Source organism: Ambystoma mexicanum, chromosome 6p, assembly GCF_040938575.1.
Source record: "Ambystoma mexicanum isolate Mex_15411 chromosome 6p, UKY_AmexF1_1, whole genome shotgun sequence".
NCBI classification, from domain to species: domain Eukaryota; kingdom Metazoa; phylum Chordata; class Amphibia; order Caudata; family Ambystomatidae; genus Ambystoma; species Ambystoma mexicanum.
Window position 1 is genome coordinate 1,513,426,297 of NC_090935.1, and position 19,941 is coordinate 1,513,446,237.

Here is a 19,941-nt window from a genome sequence, read left to right on the forward strand (position 1 = left end):
GCCTCCACTCCCCTCCCTATTCTGCTGCTTCTCACCCATAGCACCAGATGTGGTGACCAAAATAGTTTGCTCTATGAAAGTCGCCTCCAAACAGGTGCTTCCTTGCTCCTCCAGAAGTCAAAAGGATGACATTGCATCTCTTGCTCGCTCCTTGGTCGAGTTCTGCAACCACTTTTTTGCCACTGGCTCCTTCCTTCACCCCTTAAGCACTCACTTGTTCCTCCCCCCTAGCAATGCCCAGCTGACTTTTGCCCTATGTCCACTTCCCCCTTCTTGGCAAACTCTTGGAGAAGTTGATCATTCTCCCAACTGATCCTTCACTCTGAATCTACTAGCTGTCTCCACGATCACCAGTAGGGCTTTCGAGCAGCCAGAGGCACCGAAACTGCTCTCCTGAACGCACGTGACGACTTGCTCTCAAACCTTGACACTAACTCCCCTTCCATTCTTATCCTCCTCAATCTGTCTACTACCTTTGACACAGTCGATCATTCCATGCTCATAAATCGGCTCCGATATACTCTGGGCATTACAGACTTGGCACTGGATTGGTTGACCTCCTTCCTTTCGAATCGGCCCTCTACAAGTGCAACTGCACCCTTTTCTCTCCTCCTCCTCACTCTCTTCTTGCGGCGTCCCTCTGGGGTCTATCCTCTCGACGTTGCTTTTCCACAATTACCTTGCCCTTCCGACCAACCTGATCTCCACTTTCTCCCCCCATTTCCAGTGTTATGCTGATGACTCAGCTCTCCTTAAGATCCCCTTCTCTACCTCTTCATCTTATCTTCCTCCCACATTCCTGATTGTCTGACTGCTAGTGAGGCATGGTGTGCTGCTAACAATCTCTGCTTTAATGCCAGTAAGACTGAGATCCTTCTCATTGGGTCTCCTGCCCCATCCTTCCCTCCTCCTCTCTGGCCACCCTCCTTGGGCCCCTCACCATTGTGTGAGACAAAAAAACATTGGTGTCATCTTCGACTCCTCAGTCTCCTTCTCTCACCACATCACCGGCCTGTCCAAAAAGGCCCACTTTCACCTTCACCTCGCAGAGGCATTCTCCCTTTCTTTACCTTCCCCCAGAAACTCAGTCTCCAGAGCTTCGTTTCTCTGCAGGTTGGATTACTGTAACAGGCTCCTCCTTTATCTGCCATTTTCCTCCCTCTGCCCTCCCCCTATATCCATCTTTCTCTTTTTAAATAACTCCCTGCTAGAGCCCTTCGGTCCTCTAGCTGAAACAGTCTGCAGCGATTGGTAGCTAGATCTTTCCTCGGCAGGAGCCTCCCTCTGGAACAACGTCCCTGTTCCTCTACGTCTTGAGCCGGATCGCCTTAAGTACCGGAAGCTTCTCCAGACCTTCCTTTTCTCCTCCTCTCTCTCCCCCCCTCCTGTGCTGATCTCCCTATGCCATTGCAACTAATTGCCTGTGTCCCCTATGAGTCTTATTGCATCCAGGACCTCCCTTAACCAGTCTTCTACCTCACCCTTTACCTGCACTTGCCCCTGGGCCCCTTTCCTGACCAGCCACTGTTTCTGGTCCATCCCCTTCCTCGCATTTAGGTTACCCCTAACGCTTGTTTCCCTGGCCCTTGACCTCCTGGGTTCCCACTAGCACTTGTTCAGCCCATGGGACCCCCACCTCCGGCGCTTCCTCCTCTCCCTATCCCATCCCTTCTTCCTATTCCCCCGCCCCCCTTTGCACTTCTTGTTACTGCACTTGCACAATCCAAATGTCACAAGTCCTAGTAGGACCATTATTGTTTTTTCTTCCATGTTCCCCCACCCCTCTTTTCTCTTATGGCGCCTGGAAACACTTTCTACTGTATAAGCACCATACAGATGTTCAGTGTGGACTATTGGACTACTGGAGCAGCTTGGAATCACTAGCGTATAGCTATATACTTTCACTTGGATCCTATTGTTCTCCCTTTTCCTTAGATCGTCTTGACACCTCTCCCTCTAAACCGGAAACATTGTTCAATTGAGATGGCCGCACCCATCTGCATGCACGCGCATCAATGAAGTGCTCAGAATTGCTGTTGGCTGTTTAAGGGTTGAGGGCTGAGGCGCGTTTTAATTGGCCCACAAGAGTATCTAGAGCATCTTGTGTGATTTATAAATCAGGTGGTCAATGGCTAACATGGACGCTGTGGGTGTCAGGGAGGTAGAAGAAGTGTTCGAAGTCGCAGCAAATGGTGAATCCGAAGGCTCCTCCCCTGATGGAAAACATAGTGGATCCAACTCAAAAGTTGTTGCCTGTACGAGCGTATCCTCGGCGTGTGAGTAGAACATGTATACCGAAAACAATAAGCAAGCCTGATAAGGTAAAGAGAGTGGTAAAAATGACAAACTTGAACAGAAAGCCGCAGAGGAGCATGGGCAGACAAGGGGAGCAGGAAGTATAACACCCATGAGAGAACCCACAGGGGTCTCCCGGAAAGGCATTAAATAAGGATCCTCCGGAACAAAACCGACGCCCAATAAAATTGACCAAGACCACGTGATCACCACCACACGGGGCACGTGAAACGGGAAATCCACAACTCCAACAGGCAAAACTTGGCAGAGCCCAGAGAGGCATCGGAGACAGTCGGATTAGCATAAGCACCCACTAGAATCTCACCCCCAAAACAGAGCGAACTTCGATATAAGCAATCCAGACCCCAAAGGAACACACACATGTCAAAAGCCAGGACCAGGCACGGGATACAGGCATCAGTGGCGAACAATAGCAGATCCAAACAAGATCAAAACCTGATCCAAATTTGGGGGGTGGACAAAACCGCATCCAAGCAGATTAACAAACAGAAAAGTAAAGGGGAAAACGCAGCAGAGCAGAAAGAGGACACCGAAATGTCCTCGAAAGACGACCTGAAAACCTGATTTAAGGAGTTTCAGGACCAATACATGTCCTCCACACAGGCGCAGTTCGAAAACATGAAGGGGGAAATGAAGCAAGCAGTCTAGGAACTGAAGAGGGACATAGAAAACCTAGAGGAGAGAACAGATAAACTGGAAAGGACGGTCCAGAATATGGACGAGGAAACCCTACAGCAAGCAGAAGCACAAGACCGGCTAGCACGACTGGCAATAGAATTAGAATCTTAATGTGAAGATTTGGAAAACAGATCCCGGAGATCAAACATAAGAATCAAGAATATGCCGGAAACGGTGGAGGATAAAGATCTTTGCACGGCAGTGCAACAGGTGTTCCAGGACATACTCGCGGACGCCACCGGGGAAGAAATTCAAATAGACAGAATACACAGAGTAGGTCCCCGAAGATCGAGAGAACCCGGTGCCCGCCTGAGGGATGTTCTGGTGGCACTACACAGTACACACAAAAGGAGCAAATCCTCAGGAAGGCCAGGACAATAGAACACATAAGAATGAACGGCAAAGAAATACAGTTGTTCCAAGACTTAGCACAATCCACGCTCAGAAAGAGACGAGAGATGCACCAAGTAACAAAACTCCTCACGGAAAAACAAATACGCTACAAATGGACCTTCCCATTTGGCCTCCTGTTCACGTGGGAGGATCGACAATATCGCATCACAACATGCGAGGAAGGCCTCAAGATCCTGGGTTGCCAAGAACAAGAGATGGAACCCCAAAATGAGAAAGAACTTCATAGACGAAGGAGAGAACCGAGGGCATGGCAAACAGAGAATCGTAGAACAAGACTCCAATCCCGTAGCCCAGAGAAAAACTAAATACATCCCAGAGAAGTAGAACAAAAGCAACAACAGTAGGAGGAAGGGACAACAGAGGAAGGAAACAGCCGATAGGGCAGGTGACTACACGTAGATGCGGCAGAGCCATGGGACTCTCGTGGAATCCGCAAATCAAGCAGGGTTTAGGATTCCCTGCGAAACGGTAAACCTGAGATGTCAGAGGGCATGGAGCAAAGGCAGCACGCCCGAGCAACCATAGGGCCCAGTGCCCTCCTCAGGGAAAAAAGTGGGGGAGGGGGGAGTTGAGGGGGAAGTTCATAGGGGGAAAGAGTTAATCACCGGAACTAAACCACATTACAGCGACCCACACCCCAGAGCCCAAATGAAACTGCAAACTCAAAAGAAAGAATGGGGCTGAAAATCCTAACGTAGAACATCAGAGGGCTGAGCACATGGTAAAAAGGAAAAAAAACAAACTTCCTACACAGAGAGAAGTACGGTATAATAATGCTCCAAGAAACACACATACAGAAAAAAAGGAAAGGTCTAATACGAATAAGAGGCTTCAACCAAATTCTACAATCCAATGACGAAGAGAAAAGGAAAGGAGTCCTGATAGCATTCGCCAACCACCTCAATGTACAAATCAAAGCGTCACTGACAGACAAAAATGGGAGATTCCTCTTTGCGAACGCCCAGATAGAAAATCGCCAATTAACCTTAGCAACCTTATACACCCCAAACACGGGCAAGGACGGCTTTATCAAAGATAAGATGAACAAACTAGAAAACTTCGCAGAAGGAGAAGTGATACTGACAGGTGACTTCAACCTCGCATGGAACAACATGGAAGACCGCTTAAACCCCAAAAATACCCAACAAGGGATACCCTCATCACTAAAACAGATGAACAGAATGGCACTAGAAGATGTGTGGTGGAGACTCAGAGGAACAACCCAGGGGTACACATAACTCGCACGTCCACAACTCAAGCTCCAGCATCGACTACATCTGGGGCACAGGAAGCCTAGTAGGAGAGATCCAGGACATTGAGAAAGGCCAAATATCACTATCAGACCACGCTCCATTATGGATTACACTCCCAAAAATACACAAACGCTCAGGTCTATGGCGCTGGACTATCCCCAGAGACATCCTACAAGACCCGGTATCAAAAGAAACAATCCGAGAAAAGATTGAGGACTATTTCTAACAGAGCGACACTCCGGAAGTCTCGCCTAGCACCATCTGGGAAGCCTTTAAAGCAGTGTTACGTGGACAAATAATTGCTCTGAAAGCACAAAAAGAAAAGATATCATACAAATGGGAAAGCGAATTAGAGAAAAAGCTGGAAGAAATGACAAAGAACACATCCCTGAAAACAAAGAGGGCATACCGACACGTTCAGAGCCAGATAGACTTACTCAGGACCAAAAGAGCGGAAACACAACTACTACACGCAAAACACTGGTATGTGATGAAATCAAACAAGGCAGATAAACTCCTAGAAAGACAACTAAAAGGCAAACGGCAAAACTAAACGGTACATACTCTAAAAGACCGACAAGGAACAAAGACAACACAATCAAAAGACATCAAAGATATATTCAGAGACTACTACCAGAAATTGTACACGTCACAATGCCCGGAGGAAGAGGAACAGGCTGCCTTTCTAAAGGAGATATCACTACCAACGATGACAACGGATGAAAAAACAGCTCTGGATGAACCGATAACAGCAGAAGAGGTAGCAAAAGCAAGTAGAGACTTACCTAAAAATAAATCTCCAGGACCGGATGGCTACATAGCAGCCTTCTATAAAACGTACGCGGAAATGCTCAGACCCATATCAACAAACCTTTTTAACACCTTTAAAGACACGACTAATATTGCTCCTTCAATGAACGAGGCAAAGATACTAGTCTTTCACAAGAAAGGGAAAGACCCGGAAAACCCAAGCTCCTACCGCCCAATAACTCTAATCAACATCGACGCTAAACTCTATACAAAAATACTCGCCAACAGGCTCTCACCCCTACTCCCGAAACTGATTCATCAAGAACAATCAGGATTCATCCCAAATAGGAAAACCAATGACAACAACAGAAGAATAGCACATCTTATAGAGAAAGCCGAGATCACGAAAATCCCTTCAGCAATATTATTGGTAGATGCGGAAAAAGCATTCGATCGGGTAGAATGGACTATGCTATTTGCGACGCTAAAGAAAATGGGCATGGGAAATGCATATATAAACATGGTGCGAACCAATTACAATTCGCCAATGGCCAGGATAGCAGTCAATGGAGAACTTTTGGGCCCAATCAGAATTGGAAGGGGCACCAAACAGGGATGCCCTCTATCACCCTTGCTGTATGCAATCTTCCTTGAACCCCTACTAGCAAAGATCAGAGCGACCCACGACATAAAGGGAATAGAAATGGGAGGGCAGACACACAAAACAGCGGCATACGCGGACGATATGATGATGACCCTATCAGATCCAACAGAGACACTTCTCCTCCTCATACACAGATCGACGATTACGGTACATTATCAGGACTAAAAATAAACCAGCAGAAATCATCGGTAATGGTCCTGGCCGGAGACAAACGAGAGATATATAAGAAAACAAAGGCTCTCCACCTACAAACAGCGGATGACGGGGTGAGATACCTAGGAGTCACTCTGACACCCACGATAAAGAACGTCTACACCGGGAACTACTCAAAACTTATAGAAAACGTAAAGAGAGATCTAGATAGATGGAACCCGTTAGCAATCTCCTGGTGGGGGCAGAATAACAGTCATTAAGATGACAATATTACCCAGACTGTTATACTTCTTCCGAGCACTTCCTATATGGATACCGGCAACATTCTTTAAGACACTTACCAAAATCGTAACAAAATACATCTGGCAAAACAATACACCAAGATTGTCGCAACAGGCGCTCACAGCACAGAAATCAGACGGAGGCATGGCACTCCCCCACTTTAAGAAATACTACGAGGCAGCACAACTGTGGGTCCTGGACGAATGCATAACCAACACATCAGAAAAATTGTGGGAGGCGCAGGACAGAGCAGTAGCGAGATCAAACCTATGCCACTTTTTATGGAGAAAACCTGAGCACAGACATCAAAATGTCAAGATAAGCGAGATCATGGGCTTCATCATGGACATATGGGACTGTGCAACTAAGAAAGAAATTCTCACAATAGATCCTGTCCTCTTCATTCCAATTCTCGACAACCCGGATTTCCCTCCAGGTACGGAAAGAGGAGCATTCCAGAAATGGCGAGACGCAGACTGCACAAAAATAGGAGACATGTACGACGGCCAGCAGATCAGAACGTTCGTAGAATGTCAGGAGCTACTGGGCCTAACAGAAAAGGACAGATACCAATATGACCAGCTCCACCACTGGCTCACTACGCCAAGAATAACTCAAGCACTGACAAGGACCATGACCCCATTCGAGATATACATGATGACCCAAACGGGAGAAAGGAAATTTGTCTCCACCCTCTACAAATTCATAAACGCCCAAGCAGAAAACATAACATGGCAATACATGAAGAAATGGGAAACAACGCTAGGGAAACCAATCACGAGGGAGCAATGGATATACATATGGCAAATAATACCTAAATGGACACGAGCGATTCAAACAAGAGAAGCGTGGACGAAAATGATGATCCCATGGCATTACACCCCGGAAAGACTCCATAAAATTATCACTACAGCGCAAGGAAATTGCTGGAGGGGATGCGACATAATAGGGAATTGGAGACATATATAGTGGGACTGTAAAGAACTGCAACCATACTGGGCAGAGGTGAAGACACAAATGCAAAACATCTTCAAAGGAGCAGCTAACCTGGGAGAAGTATGGATGTGCGGCATGTGGGACCCCCGTGGCAGGTCACTCAAAAAGACACAAAAGAGAAACTTCATGGGATTCATCATAGCAGCATGGTTAGCAATAGCACAAAAATGGAAACAAAAATCCCCACACAACAAACCAAGAATGGCTAAACAGAATTTGGACATACGGGGCAATGGAGAGAATCACATACAATTTACAAGGGGACAGACAGAGATTCGCAACAGACTGGGGAGAAACGATTGAATACCTTCAAGGCGACTACATGCTGCAATGGGGCCCACACAAACTCCGCATACTGGACATGGTCACAGGATAAGACTGAAGCAACAAAAAAAGGGACTCAGTGGGACAACTGAGAACAATAAAACCGGTGAGGGGGGAGGCGGGCAGGAAAAATGGGACAATGTTGAGTCCTGATATTCATGTTTAAATGGCCAACTTTTATCCAAAAATAATGGTCTTAACGCGATTGATGAGCAGATGGCAACTCAAGAGATTGTGTTTGAGTTAAGTGTCTCATTACAATGTCTAGGCACAAAACTGATCATGCAAGTCATGTTCCCAATAACTACTGCTGAAGTGTCTGATAAAATGGTGCCAAATCAAGAGGTAATGTGAGATGTTAGCTCAAGTGATGGGTGTGTTGTAGCCAACAATGATGTTGAAGACACATGTAGTTGTGTAAAGGATGGTGTTTGTTTGAAACAATCAAATGATAACCTGTCTATGGTTGTCGGAGACGTAACTGTTGAATGTATAGATGGGTTGTCAAATGATGGTGACAATAGGAAAAGGGTGAAGGGATATATGGGGGGCACCATCACGTCCACGCTGACATACGAATACAATGAACAATCTGAATCTGGTTGTAGTGTATATTCTGTGTTGGATGCAGCATTGGGGGAATCTGGCTTCTGATAGCTGCCAGACCTCCTTAGCAGTGGTCGAAGTGTACGAAAAGAAGTAGTGGAACTGTGTTCCCTGCTGGTCTGCCTGCGTTCTCCACAAACCCCATTGCTGCGCCCCTTCCCACACACAATCCAAACCCCCAAATAAGCACACCTGCTATTTAAGGGAATGTTAAGTGCAGTGCATTGAAGTGCAAGCTTCAACTTCTTCCTACACTTTTATTTTAAAACTAAACCATTCCAGAATTGTTTCTTTTTAAAATAAAAGTATAGGAACAGTGAAACTTAAAAAGAAAAAGTATAGGAGCACCGCTCCCGACCACTTTGACCTCTGCCCCTTAGTGCCTGTACTGTTGGATGCCTAAAGCTATGGGCCTAATTCGTGAGAGGTGGTGCAAAATATGGACATGGACCAGTGTTGCCAGGTCAGAATGAGAAAATAAGCTGAATGCCCCTTCAAAACAAGCCCAAAACAAGCTGACTCCAATATGGATAAGCTGAAAAAACAAGCACACACCTAAAACGCTCCGGATAAGTCACAAAAGTCAGATTCACCACACTAAATTATAAACCTACAGAAAGGACATAGACATAGTGTGTTACAACAACAAAAAAGGCTTTATTAAAGCTTGATGTTTTTGGCACAGTCCAATAACTATGTCAGGGGAAGTGAAAGAGACCATCATCTGCTTCCTCCTCCACGTTGTTTTCTTCCCCGGTTGTGTAGATATGCTGATTAAAACGTTTCAGCATTTCTGTGCTTGGCTCAAAGTTCGAACAGCAAATTGCTAGTCTTCGCAGCCCAAAACGAATGTTCAAAATGCTGCTCAGTGTTTGCTGCCTCATTCGGTTCCGTGTTTTAGACTTGACAATGTTCATCTGTGAGAACACTCTCTCAACGTCTCATTACTTAGCGGCATTGCAAGTAATGACCGGGCAAACAAGGCCTGTTCTTTGAAGCACCGCTCAACACTGGCATCTGTAAAATCGAAAAACTTCCACCCAGAACTCAGTTGCCCGCCTGTCATCTTTTACTTTCCAGTCCTGGAAAGAAACCGCACAATAGTGGCTGTCCAACAACCCCACATCTCCTCTGAACAGCTTCAGCATGGATATATCTGACAGGGGGGTTTTGCCTGCAACAGTATCACAGATGGTGAGAATGCTGCCATGGATTTCCACACAGCAACATTTTCGGGGAGTCTTTGCTGCACCTGTCTGGCAGCCTCAAAAAGAAAGTCTCTGCATCTTCCTTTCACAGTCAGCTCCTGCTCCTTAGAAATGACATTGTCTGCAAGTCCAATGTTGAACATTGTTCCAAATGAAATTGCAGATGTCGGCAAGTGATTACGGTTGTCTCCCAAATCGATTTCAATCAGGCCTGCATCAGATGGAGGGATACATTTGGGGATAATAATTCTCGCAATTATTCCCCTGTAGAAGCTTTGCAGAGTCCAACATTTTAAATGCATTGCCACAATCCAGTTGGAAGAGTTTAACCGTACAAACGCTTGCAGTATTGGGGTCAGAAAGGTCACATATAATTTGTTCACCGGGTCACAGTACATTTGATACAGAAGTTCTGCATCATAGCACCGTTCTTTGTCCTTGCACAACTGGAAATGAAGTTTTAGTGCATCCCACTGCTGTAAAACGCACACACAGCAGTCATAGATAGAAAGCCAGCGGGTGGCTGACAGCTACACAAGCTTCAACGGCTCCTCCCCATTGTTAATGAGAGCATAGATCTTTGCATACTCCCTTTGCCGCTGTGCACTGCGTGAAAACCAGTTGTAGGTACTGCCCACAAGAGACTCCAAGTTGCGTGGTAGCAGTTCAACTGCTTTGCTTGCGCACAGCTGAATAGAATGACACATACACTTTATGAGGATGAGGTGCTCGTTCTGTTGCCGAAGTCTTGTGTAGACTGAGTTGTGCCTCCCAACCATGACACTGCAACCATCCGTTCCAATCCCCAGGCAGTTGCTGAACTTCAGGCCAATGTTTCCAAGAAACTGCAGACGCGAGTTGGCAATGGCTTCTGCGGTTTCCCCTTCCAGGGTGACCAGCCCCAGAAAGGTTGAAATGATCTTGTTGAGAGACTGACTGAAGTACCGTACCACAACACACAGCTGCTTCAATGTCGTTATGTCAGTGCTCTCATCAATCACCAGAGAGTATGAAGTGTTACCAATGTCCTTTATGAGTTCTTCAAACATGCATGGTGAAATGACTGTTTATTAAGGCTGTACACTTTGTACGGTGCAGTTTGATTTCCTTTTTGCATGAGCTTGCAACCAGCTCCCCCAAATGATCTACTGAGCGGATTGCGGTGTGACATGAAACAAAACAGGCCATTTGAAGCTCGGTCTTCAGCAGGGTCGTGTCACTTAGTTTGGGGGTAGCAGAAATGCCCATGTCCGTGAGTCGGGCTGTAGAAAAAGGCAAGCAATTTTTCCTGTGCTTCTCTGTATTTTTGTGCTGCATCAGGTCAGCATGGTGTGCACAGACTTCTGTCTTGCAAAATCGGCACGCTGCTTTTGTTTGGTCACCCTGGACGGGCCGGATCCAGTCCTTTAAATCTGCGCTCCTCTCCCAGTCTTTGCAGTATCTCTTTCCGTATTTGCCCCAGCGAGACAGTCCAGCCATTCTAATAGAACAACATGTGTGGGTCATTTGATCAGTTCCTTCAGCATGTGGATAGTGGTTTTGATCAATCTTACAGAATATTCTTTAAAATACAGAATTTGAATCACATTTTATCAGTCCCCCTCTGCTTCCTTGACATTATTAAAACAGTCCGTCACACAAGGAATGAATTGCCATTTGCATAGGTGGCCCACCAAGTGACCAAGAGAGGGGAAACGCACACAGCAATGGGCAGGAAAGGAATCACTGCTTGCGGAGGCCAAGCTTCCCGGAGGCCTAGGGTTATGGCATGCGCGGTCTCTCACCTGCTAATTGCGAAACTGAAAGCCCACAAGCACAAGGTTGGAAGTTTGAAATGTACGGGGTGCAGAAAAGTGGAAGTCTAAAGTTTAAACCATAAATACAACACGTCAGGACATTTTATGGTGTGCTGGTGGGGCTATGCACCTGCTGCCGGGTTGCTGTTGGAAAGTACATTTAATTAGGATCAGTTAATGATGATGCTTCAGGGGTTGTACATTCACTCGAATATATCTATTGCCACGTGAAACACCAAAGTCTGCATTCATATCCATACATGCGAGTGCTGCTATGGCTCAGGCGATAGCTCAGTGTATTAAACACGTGTGACAGAGATCCTAGCTATGCCGGACCACTGCACCAAGTTCGGGCAGGGCGACTCTGCCATTCCCATGTTTGAGGATGGCCATGCCCATCAACTCATCACCCAAGCCACGCACCCAACTGAGAGCCGGCCCTCGACATCCCTCCCCACTTAAAACATTGAAATCTCCCTACCGCCCTTTTGCAAATAAACTCTTCACCGAAAGTCAGAGTGGAAGATGAATTACTGTTTCAAGAACACAATTCAGTACCAAAACATCACTGAACAATGCTGCCAACAGCGTGACACAACTATTACACTAACGTACACAAACACACTTTGTATGATCGCACTTCAGATCGAATGAAATCATGGTGCTGCTGTGCTGTTTAGAAACCAGTATGCCCACGTAAAAAGTGTCGGAAAGAGGGGATAACGTAACGTTGCGGAGGGGGAGAGAGCAAGAGAACTGGGAGATAAAGTGGTAAAAAGCGGAACACACATGACTCACTTACCTAACTGAAGATACTGAATGAGGGGGGGGGGGCGGGTCGCAACTCCCGGTCAGGCTGCAGGCTGGATCCTCTGGGGACTGACAGTGATGCCGGGCAGGAGCAAAACAAAGAAGAAGCTGGCTCTGGCTCACTGGAGACGGCAGACGAGTGGCAAGTGGCTGCTGTCAGTGCTCTCTGCTCCGTTAGTGGCACTGTGGTGTTTTTAAGCGCTTTTTAAGCGGGCAAACTGGTGCTGGTATGAATGAGTCACAGAGTGTTAACTGATGACAGTTGCACACCTGCAGAGAGGTAAAGCTGCCTAGAATGCAGGCCCACTCCCCATGCACCGGGGCACCTCCCCTACCATTACAATAACAGCACAAAACCATTCAGTGACTAATGGCCCACATTAGCAGTTTGGTGCTGGCATTGTAATGGGAGGGGCTGACATTAGGTGCAGGGAGAACTGAAGTGTTCTTATTGTCGCTTGTTATAAGCGGACATGGCAACACTGTCATGGACATGAACCTGGATATGTCCCATGAATCCACGGTTAGTACTGCCAGTATTTCTTCCACCGCCATGTTTGCGGTATTTGAGAATCTGTTGACCGCACTGGTAGTTAAATGTGAGCGGTTGGAAAATAAGCTGGATGTGCAGTCGGTTCTATTACATAAAAGTGTCAATCGAGCTCAAACTCTTAGAGACTGTAGCACTAACACTGAGGGGAGGCAATCAGAGATGTGACTAAAGAGGCTGAGCGGGGAGTATTAGATGTGCAGTGTGGTTGTGAGTATATATATCGGATTATTCAGTGGTTCAGGCGCCTACACCGACACCTTCTGATGTGGCGGATAATGGAGGATTAGAATAATGCTTCTGAAAATATGGCGTGAAGGAAGCATCAAAACCAACAAAAAAAAGTACAAAGCAAATAAAAAAAAGAAGAAAACTTGCTAAGCCATAATATATGGCAATATGAGTGGAGTAACTGTTATAAATTGCTGCATTAAACTGCCCGGAAAGCTATTCTAACATCATTGAATTAAACCCACTGGAAAATGCTATAGGACAAGGGGCGTGACCCGAAAACAAAACGAGTAGAGTGGATTAGCCCAGAGGGAGATTATGGCTGAAAAGGTAATGGAGATACACCATAGTGCGATGCTGCAAGGTAGTACCCATTCTAAGGGAGTGATTTCTGTGAATGACATTCACCAGTACCTGCTAGAGTCTGTTGGTGGTTCTGGGAAACCGACCAGTAAAATTAGTACTGATGGTGGTGCTCCTTGTTTTAAAACATGTAAAAAGAACACACAAGAATGAAGCGCACATGTGGGAATAAGAGATCATATACTGGAAGATGTACATTGTTTATTTGTGGATGAGAGTGCAAATGATGGAAGTCATCTGGGCATGAGTGGTGGTCAGACTCCTGGAGAAAATGCTATCCTCCTCAGATCTGTAGAGGGTGCTGTGTCTTGCTTAGTTGACACAACCTCTCGGGCATGACCAAATCCGACCAATAGTACAAAACTAACAGAATAAGGTCTTGGAACCGTTGTGGAGTGTAGAGGTGATTGTCATAGATGAGCATGAGGTGGAACAGGTGGAAACCTTTAGAGCCTTACAAATGAAGTCTGTGTCAGGTAATGATCGACATCCGTCACTAAACAGGACCGCTGTGTTGCGTATCCTGCATGGAGTGGTGCCACTTCATGTTATCACAACACATGATATTTTTATTGTGGATCAATTGGACGATATGTTAAATGCTACCTCCAATATCAGGTTTAGATCTGTTGCCACAATGGACTACATTTTACAATATGCAGATCTCTTTAAGCTTGGTTACTGTTGAGCAATAGTGAAGATGCTGGTAACCAAGTATAGAATCATCCCAAGGGATATGAACAGAAATGTGAGTAGTGTAAATGCTATTAGTAGAAGTAGTAATGTAGTTTGCAGTGAGAGACCGGACAATCCTGTTAATCCCAATAGTAAACAAAAAAAATAAAAAATAGTCCATAGGGCCCCCTCTGCGAGAACGAACACGGCCCATTGACCTGTTCTATGGGAAGGTACTCACTTGATAGTCCGCAGACACACTTTAGCTCACTGTACCTTTCACAGATGGGAAATATCCATTTGCATATCAGTCTTTGTCTCGCCCACATGGGCAGTCCAGCACAGAAATGCTATGGCAATTCCCTTCTGAACAAGAGTACCAACAGCAACCCCATACACGTGTTTCAGCCTTGTTGGGCCTCATCAGTGAGGTGGAGCTGTGCCTCTCTGAGCACAGTGAGCAAGGGGTCCATGTATGGACGACCCTAGGAAACTTAGGGTGACTAAACCTAAGTCCCTTAAACAATTTCAAAATAGTCCATAGGCGCCCCTCTGCAAGAGCGAACACGGCCCATTGACCTGTTCTTTGGGAAGATACCCACTCGAGAGTCCGCAGCCACACTTAAGCTCACTGTACCTTTCACAGATGGGAAATATCCATTTGCATATCAGTCTTTGTCTCGCCCACATGGGCAGTCCAGCACCGAAATGCTGTGGCAATTCCCTTCTGAACAAGAGTACCAACAGCGGTGCACCATCCGAGGCCCGAACCCAGATCACTCGCTGAGGTCTTCTCCCCAGTTGCTCTGGTCAGGGGTGTGGGTGCTTGGCGTATGGTGTTACAGATGTCTCCTTCTTGTACGTCGTGCGCTGGTGCCCCCGACGTCCCCCCCAACCCTGGCATTGCTCAGTCTCAGTCGGAGGCATGGGGTGCCTAGTATCTGGTGGAGGTATCGGGTCTGCGGGGGCCCTCTGGAGTGTGGTGGAGGCGGACAGACCTCGAGCAGCTGGGTCCCGTTGCCAGATTGTAGTGTCTGGCGCAGCGACCGCTTCGGGTGCTGGCGACCAGGCCCAGCCCCGGGCTGCGTGGCCTCGGGGTGCTGAAGTACTCAAGTGAGGGAGGTACGGGATCCTGCATGCAGCTGGAGGACAGGGCCCACGTGCGGGGGGAGCCAGAGGACCCATGTCTACACTGGGACTGAGTGGCGTTCACGAATAGCTCTCAACTCACACGCTTTTGGCGGGTGTCACCCGCCTTGTAAAGGGCTGACTCATCCGCCAAGCCTCCTGTACGCCCATTCATTCCAATGGGTGTCTCACCCGCCAAAAACAAAATCTGGTGATTTCACCCGCTTTTGCAACACAAATGGTTGGGAGCTATGGTTCATCTGCCCCAGTTGGCTCAATACTCTCCGTCCACCGCCCAGGCCCTCCGCTGCATGCACTTGTTGTGGCGGGTGTGCTGGGTGGGTTCCTCAGGTATTTGCGTGGGTGGAATCTGCGCTTGCCCGGTGTTGCCACCTGCAGGGATGACCCATGTGGGGTCTCAGCTTTGTGTTTTCAGCTCTTGTGAAGGGGTCTTCCCCCCTCTCTGGTGGGTTTGTGATACTGGGTGAGGAGGGTGGGGACTTCCTTGGATGGCTCCGGGCAAATGTAGCTCCCCTCTGTTGGTCCTAGGCAAGTTTGGCGAGTGGAGAGATGGGGCTGCTGGGTCATGGCCTGCTGCTCTTGTCGTTCCTTGGGTGACAAGAGGTGCTCTTTGTAGCTCTTGGGGTCTTACCGACCGATTTTCTGTTCGACAGGCCCCCTCCGTTCTTGTGAGACTTAGCGGTCGCCTCCAGGTCTGGGGCACGTCTGGGCTCCTTAGTTCATGAGGAGGGCTGGGCCAGGTGGAGTCCGGTGGGGTTGGGCCTGGAGTAGGGAAGGTGTATTGGGTGGTCGGGACCGCAGAGTGCCCCCCTCTCTTCCTACTGGTGTCGGGGCTGACCACCATTGCTGGGTTCGCTCTCAAGGGATGCGGGGGCAGCCTGGAACTGGTCGGGGCTGGCATTGCAGCTCCTCTGTGAGCTGGTGCGCCGCTTCGGCCCCGCCCCCTACCCAAAGTTTCTATCAGAGGCGGGTGTGTCTGGAAGGAGGTGCACCGACCTGAGTGCTCGGCCTGACGTGCGTCCCCCTGGTGGAGTGTAGGCTTGTGCTTTGTTGGCAATGCGGGGGAGTTCTTTGTTGCTGAGACGGCTTTTGGACTTCTCTGCTGCTCCCCAGGGTGGGTCTCCCGCAGGAGAACGGGACGGGGGCCGATGGTCCGCCGGGGTATGTTGTATCTCCGCTTGTGTCGTGCAGATCCTGGATGATCTTCAGCCAAGCGGGGTAGCAACTCGTGCTACGCCGTCCAGGGGCCTGAGGTGTGGCGGATAGGTCTGACGCCGCTTGTTCTCGGGTTCCCCGTCGGGAGTGCCTCTGCTGCAGCGTGAAGGCCTTGATGCTCTGCGAGTGCCAAGTTTTGCTTTCTCTGAGGGCTTCAGGGGTTGGGACCGCAGTCGCTGAGGTCTTGTCGGTTCCCTGCTTCATGCGCCCTAAACAGGAGGGCTTGCTCGACTGCTTTAGAACTACTTCTGCCTGTTGCGGTGCGAGAGCTCGGGAGACGTGCTGCCTACTCCATCACGTCCATCTTGGAATCTCTGGGCGGAACTGTTTTATTCATACAAAATGACCAAGGTAAATAGCAATTGTGCAGGAGATGCCCTGAAAGCATACACACACATAGGTGGGAGGAGCGCCTCAACATTACACTGTGTTTGTGAATGAGGTAGCACTTAGTCTGGTGGACAATATGGCTATCTTAACACGTGAAGAGAGCGATCAGATGCCAGTTTGTATCATTTTAACCGCTCAAAACAGTAGAGAACAATTCAGTATGCATGAGGAAATTTCTATCAACAATGGTACACCACGTATACAGTGGAATTCCACTCATTTAGATAAGGCTAGGGGTGCGGCTGAAAAATAACTTCCTGTGTTCACTGAGAAATGACTCGCTGTACATGAATACAATGGATCGTTCATATTAGAGTATTTCACTGCCTTGATTCAATCTATTAAGGAAGTCACTCAAAATAAACCTAAATATAAGACCGCAAGTGAACGCTGAAATCGAGACATCGTAATTGAGAGATGCTATGATTACAAAATACAGGCGGCAAAGAAGCAACTGAGGCAGGATATTGCATTGGTAATATGAGAACGGCGAGTGAAGGGGATAGCCGCAGATATCTCTACCAGGATTACATCTTTAAAATCCAGATATTGTAGATGGCTGAGAGGCCACCGTGTAAGAGTATGAATGAGGCATGGGTGCAGCTGGCTAGTCATGCTAGAACTAACAATACAGGAATATGGACTGTTGTGAGAGGTGCCGCCAAAACGAATCTTCCGATTAACAGTGTGTCTGGAGAGGTGTGGTGCAAGCATATAGGGATCCCGCTGATATTTCCCATATATATGTGACAGACAAGTGGACACTGGGAAACATGAGTGTCTCACTTACTAGTCCCTGGGGGATCTGTCATCCAGGTGGCCAGGACACAGCCATCGCTATTGGATCCAGTTCCTGGGGGTTGACCAGTCTGGGAGGATCACTGGGATGGGGGGTCTTCGGGGAGTGGAGGTGGGACACTGGAGGGTGAGACCTGGTATCCCCTTCCTTATGACACCTTTTCCCCATCCTGTCAAGTAGGATACTTAGAAACTCTACGGCCCCCCCTTTCCAACACAAACACTTTCTCACCCTGTGAGCGACAGACTAATATCAGAGCAGTTTACCTGACATGTCCCAACACAAGGGTCCAACAGAGTCAGGCATTTGCCGACAACTACACACACCTGACTGCCCTTTCCCCTTCTCCACTGTGATAAAAGGCGGAGCACAGGAGCACACTGGAAGCAAGGTCAAACGTACGAGGAAGCAGCAATTCCAGGACAGCAGTTCAAACGGAGGAGAAAGGCAGCAAGACCTGAAAGGACATCAAGGAGGGTCGTTACCCTCGCCAGTGAAGACCTGCAAAGCCTCTGACAAATGAAACATAAGACTGGGAATCGCAGCTGGCGAATGGTGTGATGGATGTCAGCGGTACATGGAACCCTCCCGCACTGATAGCCAGGGCGGGAGACGCAGTTGCCATTGTTGTGGTACTGTCCTTGACTTCAGCGGCCAAAGAAACACCAACGAGTTCCCTACAGCTGGTGAGTTGGGAGAAACTGATAGTGGGCCGGACTGTTAGACTCAAGGTTGCAGTGGCAACATTAAGAAAATTACGAGACGGAGGTCTTGAATTAACTTGGTACCAGAAATAGTGGTCTGGCGCCATATGGGCCCACATTCAAAGGTTTTTGGCTGGTACCCCTCTCTTGAACAAGGAAAGTAGTGAAACTGCAAGTACATAGAGGCCATAGAGAAGGCCAGCGTGAGGTGTCAAGATGGCCATACAAGGGTCGAGCCAAACCCCTTGTACAATCGAAAGTCTTCGACACGCTGTAGAAATTGTGAACTGTGGAAAGCATGAACCCTGTTGGGCAGAATCCTGTGCAGTTGCCTTGGGGAACACTGCAAAATGATTAAGACTACAGGAGCAGCAGTAAACCCAATTGGTAGCAGTCTGCACTACCCAGATTTACCTGGTAGCTGTGGCTGAGCATTCAGACTTCTCTTAAGAAGAGTTAGGCAGTATTTAGAGCATACACAATAGGGCCAGAAATACAATAGAACAAGCAAACACTGACCAGAGCTTTGGTATGAAAAGTATATAATTATTTAACACACACTTATGAAAATACACTGGCACTAATATATCAAGCAAGTTCAAACAGTCACTATAAGTATATACACCTCCCTAGTTAATTATTCGACAAGTCTAGGTTAAGACGCCACTTATTAACAAAACAGAGGTGAGCGTGTAACCTTAGATGGCACTCCAATAATTTGTTAAAAGGGGAGAGAAAAGGCAGAGCATGAAAATAACACAATACCAACACTTTTAAGAACCCCCAGCAAGGAAAGGCAGGGTCTACTGTAGAGCCAAAGTTCATTGGCCAGGCCCACTCTTAGAGAAAGCAAGGCTGAATGTGCCCAAGATCAGACAGTGGAAATGCACTCTAAGTCTTTGCAGAAAATGTCAAGAGGTTGGATCAGAAAGGTAAAGTTAGAAGGTTTGGAGGCCAACCCAGTTAGAAAGTCAAGGATTTACGGGACACCTTGGACAGTCCGTTGCAAGGGAAGCCAGGCGGGACACAGTACCTTAAATGGTGAGAACTTTCCAGCGGAGATGATCTCGACGAGGAAGAAAGCTGGAAGTCGTTGCACTGCCAGGGATGAAACCAGCCACGGAGTTCCCGATTAAAAGGATGACCCTTTTATTTGCTGTCAGTGGTGAAGCGTGGCTATCGGGCCGCCGGGTTGCTTGGGACGGGCGATTCGACCACGAGACGTCCTGGAAGGCGAAAAAGGCGAACTGGTTGTTCCCACCAGCTCACAGGAAAGAAGACTCTCCTGGAAGATGATCTCCTCTGGCGTCGGGGAAGTGGTGAGTTCTTTACAGCAGGGTTCCACCGGTGGTGTCGTTGTAGATGGCTCAGCTTCTCCCCTCTTCGGATTTGTTAGGTCCTGTGGCGACTTCTGAAGTTCCAGTCCCCAAAGCCCTGCTTTTATGCAGAAAACCCCCATTCAACAGCCTAGCTGTCTCCAAAACATGCTAAGCGGTGAGCCGGGTGGCTCAGCACTGGGCCAATCACACAAGAGTGCGACTTGAGTTGCCGAGGCAACTCAGTCCAGGGTGCCTATTCCCCCTCCCACACATCCTGTAGACCCCGGACAGAGTGG

At 47.8% G+C, this 19,941-nt stretch overlaps 1 protein-coding gene across 1 annotated transcript in view; it reads left to right on the forward strand.

The window, feature by feature from the left end:
- The window catches only part of PIGG (phosphatidylinositol glycan anchor biosynthesis class G (EMM blood group)), a 1,567,692-nt gene that overhangs the window by 813,911 nt on the left and 733,840 nt on the right, over positions 1-19,941 (forward strand). The gene's annotated exons all lie outside the window — the stretch shown is intronic.